The sequence below is a fragment of the Porites lutea genome, chromosome 1 (genome assembly GCF_958299795.1).
Source record: "Porites lutea chromosome 1, jaPorLute2.1, whole genome shotgun sequence".
Taxonomy (NCBI): domain Eukaryota; kingdom Metazoa; phylum Cnidaria; class Anthozoa; order Scleractinia; family Poritidae; genus Porites; species Porites lutea.
Window position 1 is genome coordinate 37,528,485 of NC_133201.1, and position 11,508 is coordinate 37,539,992.

Sequence of the window (11,508 nt, forward strand, 5' to 3'; positions counted from 1 at the left end):
GAAAGTAGAGGAGCGTATACGAAAATTTGACGTTGGAACAGGGCTGGGAAGGCTGCCACACAAGATATCAGCAAACTATGGGTGTTATACAGCATCCCAATGGAAAAACTGGACGCTTATATATTCTCTATATGTTTTAGACGGGCTTCTACCAAAGGAGCACTTGCAGTGTTGGCAGGCATTTGTGTTAGCTTGTAAGTTTCTGTCAAGGCCTGTAATAACTCTCGTGGAACTGCAAAAAGCAGATTTGATGTTGTTACAGTTTTGCCAAAAGTTTGAACGCCTGTATGGTAAATCTAAAGTTAAACCAAACATGCATCTCCATGGACATCTAAAGGAATGTGTCCTAGACTATGGACCAGTGTACAATTTCTGGTGCTTTAGTTTTGAACGGTTCAATGGCATTCTAAGCAGCTTTAAAACTAACAACCGGTGCATTGAAATACAGCTGATGAGAAAGCTTCTATCAGACCACTTCATTTCCTGCTCTACTCTTCCAAAACAGTTTGAGGAAAATTTTCTTCCACTTTTGTCACGTAGTGTCACCAACAGTGCAGAGACCATTACTGACATTGTAAATTTGGGACCCAAGCTTATGAATGCAGCACTTGCTTCTTACTTGTTGGCCGTTGACTGGAAGAGCCTGGAGGCAGACGTCCATCTCCCGCGTTTTCACAAAGTGAGGAGTCTTGATTCTGATGAACTGTCGTCACTACTTTCTGTTTATCAGTCTTTGTATGGACAGTCTATAACAAGCATCAGCTCTTTGGCAAAAACTGCGCGACGGTTTGGCAGTGTCATTATCGGTCAAGAAAAGTTTGGTTCCAGGCGTGAATGTCGATCACTGAGGTCTGCTAGAGTCATTGCATCTTGGACAGATGACCAAGGCTTAATCAGCCCTTGTGCTGAACCTCGACCAGGTAGGGTGGATTTCTTCCTTCAGCATACAGTAAAGATTGGGGAACAAAATCAGCAACACGTATTTGCTCTTGTAGACTGGCATGATGTGGACGAAGACAAGGAAAAGTATGGGAAGCCCGTGGAAGTTTGGAAAAAGGCATTTCTTCCTGGGGGTCCATCTCGCTATCTTCCAGTGACAAGAATCTATTGCAAATTCGCTGTAGCAGCTTCATATGAGGATAAAGTTGTTGAATTGAATCGTACATTTTCGTAGAAATATATGCGTTCACTAGGACTTAGTAAATGTTACACATGCAACGTATTTTTTCAGCGGGTAGTCGAAAAACTGGAACCAAAATTGTTTTAAAAGATTAAGTCACGGTATATATGTCAAGTCTAAGTTTTAAAGTTCTGAGAAGAGAGACACGACTGTGAAATAAAGTAATAGGTGTTACATGTCAAAAACTAACCTAATTAAGTACTGTTTTTTGGATTTCAATAGTGTGACACAAGCTTAGTGCGCTATAAATCCACGAAAAAATAAAATGTAAAAGCTTCTGGTAGCTGTGTTGATTATCTGTAAATTTGAAATTTTGGATAACATAATATGTATGATACATGATATACACTCTTTTTTTTTATAACAATATATTTTATAAGAATATCAAGGCTGAAATTCGCAAAATTTTAAGAATATTTTAAGAATTAACCCCAGACTGAGATATTGAAAAGGGTATATTTTTGTGTTCAAAAGCTGTAAATACAATACAATTATATGCTTTCCACTTATTCCATTCTCTAAAGGGAAAAACTAGGCAACAAAACGAGAAAACATGAACTATAACTGATACCCCCAGTATAGTCTAAAACGGAAATGTCATGGGCTATAAACTAAGAATAATACTACAATATTTTCAGCCTAAAATCGGCAGAAGAATGAGAATATTCAGCCTGGGCCGGAAAAACAACATTCTTATTAAAAAAAAAAAAGAGTGTAGATATAGTTTTCGATAGTTTCGGCTGATTATTACAAACTGAAAACTTTATGGGTGTTTTAGAAAACGTCCAGTCAACGCCACGGTATAGAGAAAAATAGAAGTATCGAGGATGGGCTTCGAAATTGAGCTGCATCTACACACGAACAATTTTCCACTTAGGGTGGGAAACCTAGTTCTTCTACTTAGAAACCTTAAAATGTAAATTTTTTTGCTAAAATCCCTGTGAAAATTTTGCTAGAGACATTTCTTACAAGAAACCTTTTTAGTCGACTAAACCATACATGTTCAATCGCATTTTACTTCTGCAATAATTAATTTTTTTAAATTCAACAACCACTAATGAGTCAACCAACAGATCTACTATTGTCTGACCGGAATCCTATGTGGGAATTAAATTAATTACCATTCTCTCTAACTCAAGGTTAAAAGTGAATAAGTGAACTCCTCTTTATAGACCCGTAAAGAAGGGGAAAGAGGCATAAAGAACGATGCGTAAAGAAACTTAAAGAATCGTAAATATTCATATCATGACCTTATCTGACACTAACGGAAGACAACGGGAGACATGAAAGTAATACTTCATTCGCAAGTTCTTAAATAATGTAAACTAAATCAAGTCAATTTTTAAAGTTGTAATTTACGCTCCTTTAACGCCCTTTACGAAGTGTTTACGTGGTTTTCATGTTTACGCTTCTTTACGCAACTCTTAATTTGTTCGTAAAGAAATCTCATGACATTTACGCATTTTTACGGAAGTAGAAAAGATGCGTAAATTAGAAATTTCGTGCTGTGATAAGGAACTTAAAAGAAACTAAACATTCCCTAGTCTTTTGAAACGAGACATTGCAAGTATATATCTTACAGATACAACATAAAACATTTATATAACATACAAATTCAAACTGAGTATATTGCAAACAAGAAAATTATACAGAATTTCGACAAATGAAATACAAATGGCCTGTAACAGCTATTAAACCATTGAAAACCAAACTTTTTATTGTGACCAGCAACCCTAGCACACTTGTGTACTTCATGTCCAGTATGATTCAATTTCATTGTTGCTTAAATTTATTAACTGCAGCCAAGCTTAATCAAACTTGATTCAAAAAATACGTTCCTGTTTCCTTGTAACTACAATATATAATATTAAGAGAGAGGATATAATGCCAGAAATATTACACAGTAGTACAATCAAAAGATAAGGCACCTCCAGGAAATCGAGTTGGTCCCTACTATTCTTTTACTCTTTATAAGTTACACCTGTCCATTAATACAGACATTTTGTCAGCCCGGGATAGTTATCAAATTTGATAACCCAGACCAAAACAAACCAATAGCCAATCGCTGCACAGATTCAAGTTCAGGTGACACGCTATCGAGGAAACAATTTTTAATTCAATATGGCGTCCTGAGGCCTAACCAGTCTTTGTCAGTGTCTTGCTTTCTTGGTGGACGGCAAAGCTTCCAGGCTTCAGCGCTTGTACATGTCTCTAATACGGGTCCAACAATCTGTTAAAAAGTAATATTTGACAGAGTTTATTTCCTGAAGTGTTGCTACCTTACTTGTAAATCGTTCTTAGCTAAAAAACAACTCTGGTCCCTGAGGGGAAATTATTGGGAGGCTGAAATTGTAGCGCATAAGTTTGCAGCGCCAAGCCCCGTGAATACTGGCTTGGCTTTGAATGACTGAAGCTTCTCGCAACAATTATGTAAGCTACATATAGGAAGTTGAACAAAAAACAGATTACCACGCACTCAACGTACCTCCACGACCATATCTGCTCCTTCCTCTCCCATTTCTGAAACAACTAGCGACAGCCTTCTCTCCACTACTCCAATATGCTCTTCATTACATTCCATTTTCCAAGTACAGGGAATAAAGGCTCCACCGCTGTGCCTGACATTTTTTTCCCACTTTTGATGTACCGGTGTCCTCTTTGTTGTTGTTGGCTTAACCCTCGCACGTAATTTCAGATTGGAAATATTACCATATGTTCTTCATGATATGAACGCTGTGCTAATTATTACAATTCAAGTTGCTGCATTGGTAATCATGGCATTTCCGGTACTCTTATGCTCCAGTTGCATACCCTTCAATTTTGTTGATTTTGCCGCAATCCAGCAAATGTTTGATTACTCTGTTAAGAAAGTATTGAACACGGCCAATCTGCCTTCCTGCAACTTCTCTTAAAGTATATGTCTTCTTGGTGCTAGTGGATACCATTATTACATCTTGGAGTGTCGTTGGCATATCAGCTACTTCTGGTAAAACGCATCCTAGCGCAAATGGATCTTCGTTCCCACTTTCAGGGTAAACATTCACCGGAGTGCCTTCTGGTCCCTTTACGTTAAATTCGTGGTAGCTATGGAATATAAAACACAACGAGGCGAGCTGAGGAGAAAGCTTTATAAACGCTTATCTAGTGTTGTGGAAGCGCACATGGTTATGATGGTTCGTCACCATGAATCTGGGCATTCATCAAACACAACCCGTAAAATAGAATAGACATGAAATAACAAGGGATTGTGCCACTTACCCCTTAATTTTTCCACCTGTGATTCTAAGAATTGATCGGTGTGTACTTGTATCTTTTTCGTATGCGCTTTGAGGTTCCTCCATTTATTTTGAACTTCGGACAGTGTACAAAGAGGCTTTGATACTATGTCTTTACTGTATTTTTTTGGCGCACCCCGCGCGAAATCACAGCTGGTGACCCTGTATGGCGTATGTGACTGGCTAATAACGACAGAAATGGTAGTTTCTATTGTGCTGAACAAAGCATGTTCATCATAAATTTCCCGCGAAGCTTCCTTCTGTGAAACATTCCTGCCTTGTTCATTGGAAAGCGATTTCGTGAGAGCATTCAGAATGAGTAAAAGAGGTAAAGGTCACTTTTCTGATGTAATTCATGGAACTATAGTTCTTTTTGAACACCGTACCAATATCGAGCTTATTGTTGTACCGCCGGCGTTGCTTTTACTGACAAATGGTCGATACTTCTTCTTAGAAATGACAAGGTAACTAACTGCACCTTTCTGAGAGGTACTTTCAGCTTCAATAGGAAGTGATCGTCTTAAGCTTGTTTGTCACTCTCCTTTCAGTGATTGTGTTCCAAACAAAAACAAAAGAAACATCAGGGGAAAGGAAAAGATTTGCTATGTGGACAATCCAGATCAAAGGAAGGTGACATTATCTCGCCGCAAGACAACATTATTTAAGAACGCTTTCAAACTTCACGTAATGACCAAAGCAGAAGTGTTCTTAATCATCCAACTGTCTTAGCAACACCGGATTGTGTGGGGATCGCCAAGCCTCAAGACAGATTATGAAAGCGGAAAATTGAAACCTATCGTTGGTCAGCAATTCCTTAGTCCTGAGGAAATAGACGGACAGAATGGGGAACCAGCAGTTGAGGCTATGACCGAGACTCCAGAGCGCAGAAATAATATGTCTCCTTCTCTTGCAAACATGCTTGGTCATACTCCAACTAATCATCAAATGACACCAACAGAAGATACAAGTATTCCAGAGCTACAAAATGTCCCAGCCCCAGTGCGCGAGATTTTGCTCAGGAGACCACGAGCAAGACTTCATTTTGATGAAAGACCAACAATTATCACAGAGCAAACTGAAATAACCTTTATTTCGGATCAAAACGTGGCACTCAACGTCCATGAATAGATATCACGGTGGTCTAAAATACTAGACACTCAAATGTTTAATGTTCTGTTACCGTTTCATGTACATCGGTCGCGTTGTACGCCTTTCAATCTGACTGCAGTAACAAATTGCAAAACAGCTAACATGAATTACTTACATAGATTAATCAGTTGCTTTACACACATTAAAGACTATCAATTATTAGAGGAAATGTTTGGAGATCAGTGAGGAGAATTTGTTTGATAACACAAGAGATTAAAAACAATAGAACCTTCAATGAAAATAGCACTAAACATTATTTCTCCTGGCTGAAAATTACAAATAAAAAATACTATTTTCAATGTTTTTAGCGCCTAATTCAGGGAATGTGAATAACACAAAACAGCTATTTCAATTAAGGCCACACAGTCAATACGATACATTACTTTTAAATTGACCAATAAAGTCCAAGTGTGGAAACACTGAAAATGGTTACAAATTATTTCTTGTTTATGGTTAAATGGCCTTTATTTAAAACTGTACCTGTCAGTAGCCCCACATTCTTTTTGCTTGCCATGCATCTTCTCCCCAATCAGGAAGATGGATTGCAAGCTCCGCCGGTCAGCCAAAAGAATACACCGACTTCGTTATATACATTATTTACACTAGGCCTTTATTAATTTGGTGCCTAACCTGCATTTAATCGAGAATGTATAGTTACTGTTATTGAAGTGCACAGTAAACATATTACTCACAGAAACTTTACCACTACATACTCAATTAAATGTATCATTATCTTGATCTACCACAAATAAAATTTCTTGTTCATTGTCCACAACCTGATTGAGTTCTTCACACACTTCATAGAAGAGAGAAGGACGTCTTTTTTTAAAGAGGACTGTTTCCTCTTAAGTTCATTCATCTTATTTTGAAGCACATCCTTGATGTCTTCATCCGAAACAAGATTAATTTTCTCCTCTCCTCTCTCGAGAATCTCTGATTTAGTAGCATTATTTATGTCCTCCCCCTGAATTCGGTCTTCTTTAGTTGTATACACAGTTGTTACTCGAACATCAGTTCTTGGCTTTCCTTGCACAAAGTGTTTGAGTAACAACTTTCTTCTGTTTTAATTCAGAGTGTCATCCATCTCCAGAAGGTGTTTGTCCAGAACTGTGCCACTAAGGGAAATGTGCTAGTTGGGGCTTCTTACAAAATACCTTTAAAAAATTCAGCATTGAAACAAAATCAGGAGACATACACATAATGATAAATATAAGTGTATGTTGAGTTTTTATTTCCAGTTAAACTTTATTTTTCCTTTGTTTCAAACTCATTATCATACATTACCATACATAAGAACAAAGGAAAATAAAATTTAACTGGAAATAAAAATTAACTACAACATAATTATACGTAATGTAATTAATATATTACACCATATTATTTATGTTTCGTTTCAAACTTTTCTTTGGTTTTAAATTTTTCAAACCAGTTTCATTCTTATTTTCCGTTGTGTGAGATTCATTATCATAGTCTCAGACAAAGAAAAATGAAAATGATACTCACTCAAAAAATTTCAAACCAAAGAAAAATTTAAACTACAACATGACTACAAAGGAAAATTTCAGATTTAAATAATGACAAAAAAACCTAAGCAAACAAGAAGAATTACATTGGAATGTGGCCAGTTGATTTTTTCAGGCCAACATTTAAAGCCTTGATATACTGGCTTCACTAGGAGGGTTTAGGTGGCCAAAATTGATACCAAAGGTACGGTAAGGTAAGGTAAAGTCTGCTTATGAGCCCAGTGGCCCATCAGGCTGCAGCATGAAGCAACTAGGAGTATTTCTACTCCCCCCTGGATGGGATGCTGGTCCATCACAGGTTATCCCCCAACATTACTGTCACTGGTACCCCCATTTATACCCCGTGGAGGAGAGAGACACTGAGAGTAATGTGTCTTGCCTAAGAACACAACACGGATACAGGGGTTTTAATAATAGCCGGGTAGCAGGTAGAACTACCCGCCTGTGACGACCTGAATACCCACCTGAAAACAGTTCGATTGGTTTAAATTAAAATACAGCTCAGTACAGGAATTCATGCTAATATGTTCTAAAATTTATTGAAAATGGATCCCTGTTTAATAAAGCAGGGAGCCTCTAATATCGCTCCAGAATGCAGGAAAATGCATCTCCGAGTAATAAATTTCAAAATTTTCCAGTGGAGCATGCCCCCAGACCTCCCCTACTTGGGAGGGCCTTCGGCCCTTCCAATTAAAAATATCAATCTACCTGCTTGCTATGTTTCATCTACCCATCTGAAACAAATGTCATTGAAACCCCTGACTTATAAATACCAAAGATAGTCTGTTGTGGCTGTAATGTCTCAGTTTAGTCATTTTCAAATCTTGAGAAAAGTATTATATACCATCAACACTGTAGTCCATCCATAATATAGCTGCATGGATGCAAGCTACTATAACTTGTTACTGACATAAATGTAGGTGAAATCAGCTTACCTCTCTCTTCGAAGTTTGATTCTCCATGCAAGAACTTCTTCCTTGAAGTCATACCTCTTTCTTGACACACCAGCATCTTGCTTTGGATCATTCCTTCCAATTAAGCATAACAGCCACTCTCGTACCTACAGAAGGAGAATTAGTTAATTACTTATTGTACCTAAATTTCCACAACAAGTAATGACAGTTACATACTGCTTGTGGCAGAAGCTAATATTTTACAGCTCCATTTCAGAGTTCATTACAGGGTTATACATATAATATGTTGTAATTCAAATTTTTCTTTGGTTTGAAGTTTCATCTTCGTTTCCCTTTGTCTGAGATTATTATAATGAATTTCAGACTAAGAAAAATAAAAATGAAATTGGTCTAGAAAGAAATTTCAAACCAAAGAAAAAAACATGTATTAATATCTTATAATTAGCAAAGGTTTGCTTGTTTCATACACAACCAAATTAATACTCTGTTGAGACAATGCATCATGTTAGATTTAGATTGAAATTAAATCGATCACATAAATTATGCATTCATCTTAAGAGGTAATAGTATATATATGACAATGCTTACTTTGGTTAACTTGCCAAGATTCCTAAATATTCTCAGCCAGTCAATTGCTGTCATAACACCATGCTGCCAGACTTTTGAATCTTTGTTAACCTCCTCGAGGTTTGCATCCATACACTCTCCTTTGCTAGGATTTCCAGACATGCTTATTGATTCAGTCCTCGAGACAAATTCAGCAAGCTCTGGGGGAAATGAAGCTCTATCCACACTAAGAATCAAAGAAAATAATAGCACACTCATTGGAACTGCCACAATCTCAAGAAGGGTCTTAAATATTTCGAGATTACATGTTAGTTTTATTCAAGGAATTATAGAAAAAACTGCCAATGTTTCCATGGAAAACTTATAGAGAAGTTATAAATGATTGCAATAATAATTTTATTATCTAGTTAAGGAGGGAAGTTACTAAGTTTTTTCAACTAACCCAAGCCTAACGTGGTGCAAATACACCGAATGCAAATATGGCGGACCTCTCGGCCAGCCTGGGTCTAGTTGCGCGAAAGCGAGGCTAGTAAGGCCTCAAGAGTTTTGTTTTGACTGCGCATCTTAGCGATTGAGTCGATCGATATGGTTTGCTTTGAGTTGTTGCATGCCTGAGGGCCACCAAAAAGAAGATTTTACTCTAGGTGGAATAGCCCTTACTTTCCCGACATCTTTTAACAAAAAAAGTTAAAAATTCATGCAATTCGGCGCGGCGATGGGAAGCACTTTACAGCAAAATGTGCTCGCTTCACTCGCTTTAGATCCTGTTTAGATGAGAGGGCTCACGAAAGTATTTGAATGAAATAATTTTCACAAGAGATGGTGCTGTTCCAAGATGTTTGCATGGTCTGTTATACAAAAGGTGAACATTCTCGAAAACGGGAGCATCCGCTGTGGACTGTAAGATCTTTTAGATTTCATGCTGAAAACAGCTGCATTAAAATATAACAACAACAATAACAATCGCCTGTTAATCCTACAAGCGTGGCCTGTGAAACTATGTAAGAACCAGAAGAAAGCGACATATTTCAAGATTAGTCCTTGACCAAGGTGCACTAAAAAAACTGACTAAGGAACCGTTGCCAACTAAGAAAGTAAGAAGAAGGAAAAAGGTTCTGGTAGAGAAAGAGCGTGCAAGTATTCGAGCATTGTATTTGACCCTGCGCGTGATCTATTTTAGCAACTTGTCGAATGTTTTCGAGGTAAACTAACAGCGATTTTCCAAAAATTGCTTCTTTTATGGCACTGCTCAAACTCTTGAGCACAGGATCGTGAAGACTGTGAAAACATTCGGCCTTGTTGTCTTTTCTGACTGTTTGCATTTCATTACAATTCCTGGACGGCCTTAGCGTGGATGAGACAAACATTAATGCACTTGTACAAACAACTACGCGTTCTTTAAATTCAATAAACAAAAATCGATTTTCAATTGAATAGTACCTATTTCGAACTATTTTGTCCTGAATTTGTCTATCCCTCAATAACCTCTCTATTTAAACATCTTGGCAGGTAGGTCTGCATTAAACGAAACCATTGAGCACATTTAGCTGCGGTCACGGTGTCGATGTTTCTGTGTAGAGCTTCAAGAAGTTGTTGTGTTCGAAAATCTCCTAGTGGCATTCTTCGGGCTCTTGCTTCATCTCTGTTGTCCATAAGTCTTTGAATTTCAGGGCGGGAAATGTCGGCCTTGATGGCTGCTTTAAGACTGCTTATTGCCTGTTCCACGATGTTGAGGAAAGGGCTGTAGGGTGGAAGCATTTTAAGCTCTGTATTTGGGGCGGGAATGGTAGGGTTTCTGCGGGCCGGCGCTCCGTCATAAACAAAGATCACCGACTCGTCAGGATCTAAGTTCGTCCTCGCCTGTGCCAGGAAGTTGTTAAAACGTTCAGCGTTCATTCCTCCCACAGCGGCTGACGAAAAACACAAGTCCGTTTATGGGCGATATTGCCATTGTCACGGTCAGGTTTCGTCCACCCTGCCCGCACACTTGGCGGTACGCCCTCTCTCCTTGCCGCGCCCTGCCATGACTTCTGGCCGTCCAAATATTGTAGCCGCATTCGTCGACAAACACACAGTGGCGGGCTATGGCGTGGTTCATAAACCAGTTAGCGTAATCGACCCGCTTGGTCAGCACGTCAGGTCTGTTTCTGTCAGCAGGGAGGGGTCTTACCAGTTTCACTCGGAACAGCATCCCGTCTAACGTTCTTGATACGGTGCGGTCATGTATCTCCGGTTTGGCTGGTAACCGTTTCCTCAACTCACTGTTTATTTGAGCAAGTGTGAGCAGACAGTTTTCGTTGATAATTTGCTCTAGAGAGTCTCTCATCTCATCATCAACGCGCACGTTGTTTCTCCCACCTCTAGGTTTCTCCTGGATCCTGCCCTCTGTGATGTAACGCGCAACGATACCCCTTGCCGTTGATCGATTCACGCCCAACGTGTCTGTGACTAGAAGATAGTCTTCCTGCTCGTCCTCAAACGTTCTAACGATTCTCTCTCTGTGTTTGAGAGGAATTGATTTCTTCGTGGCATTTTACGTGTACTTGTACCAGTAGTCAAAAAACGCTCACGAAGTGAAATGAACAGGAAGAAATTTTCTGATCCTTTTATCCTATTTGCACTTGACAAAGGTTACGTAACCTATCTAAAGGGTTGTACATACGTGTACATATCATGTGCATCGCACTAGTAATGAAAATTTCAAGCAAAATAGGTATTGTTTCATTGAAAATCGTTTTTTGTTTATTGTATTTAAAGAACGGGTAATTGTTTGTACGAGTGCATTAATGTTTGTCTTATCCACACTAAGGCTGTCCAGGACTTCTATTGAATTGCAAACAGTGTGACAGAAATGTTAATAAATGGTTTTTTCACTTTAATGTTTGTTTATTGTCCCTATT

General features: G+C 38.4%; 2 pseudogenes; both read right to left on the reverse strand.

Moving 5' to 3' along the window:
• Positions 1-6,317: 6,317 nt before the first annotated feature.
• LOC140929226 (uncharacterized) lies at positions 6,318-8,886 on the reverse strand (annotated as a pseudogene).
• Positions 8,887-10,078: 1,192 nt separating this feature from the next.
• On the reverse strand, positions 10,079-11,047 carry LOC140938137 (uncharacterized; annotated as a pseudogene).
• Between the last annotated feature and the right edge of the window lie 461 nt (positions 11,048-11,508).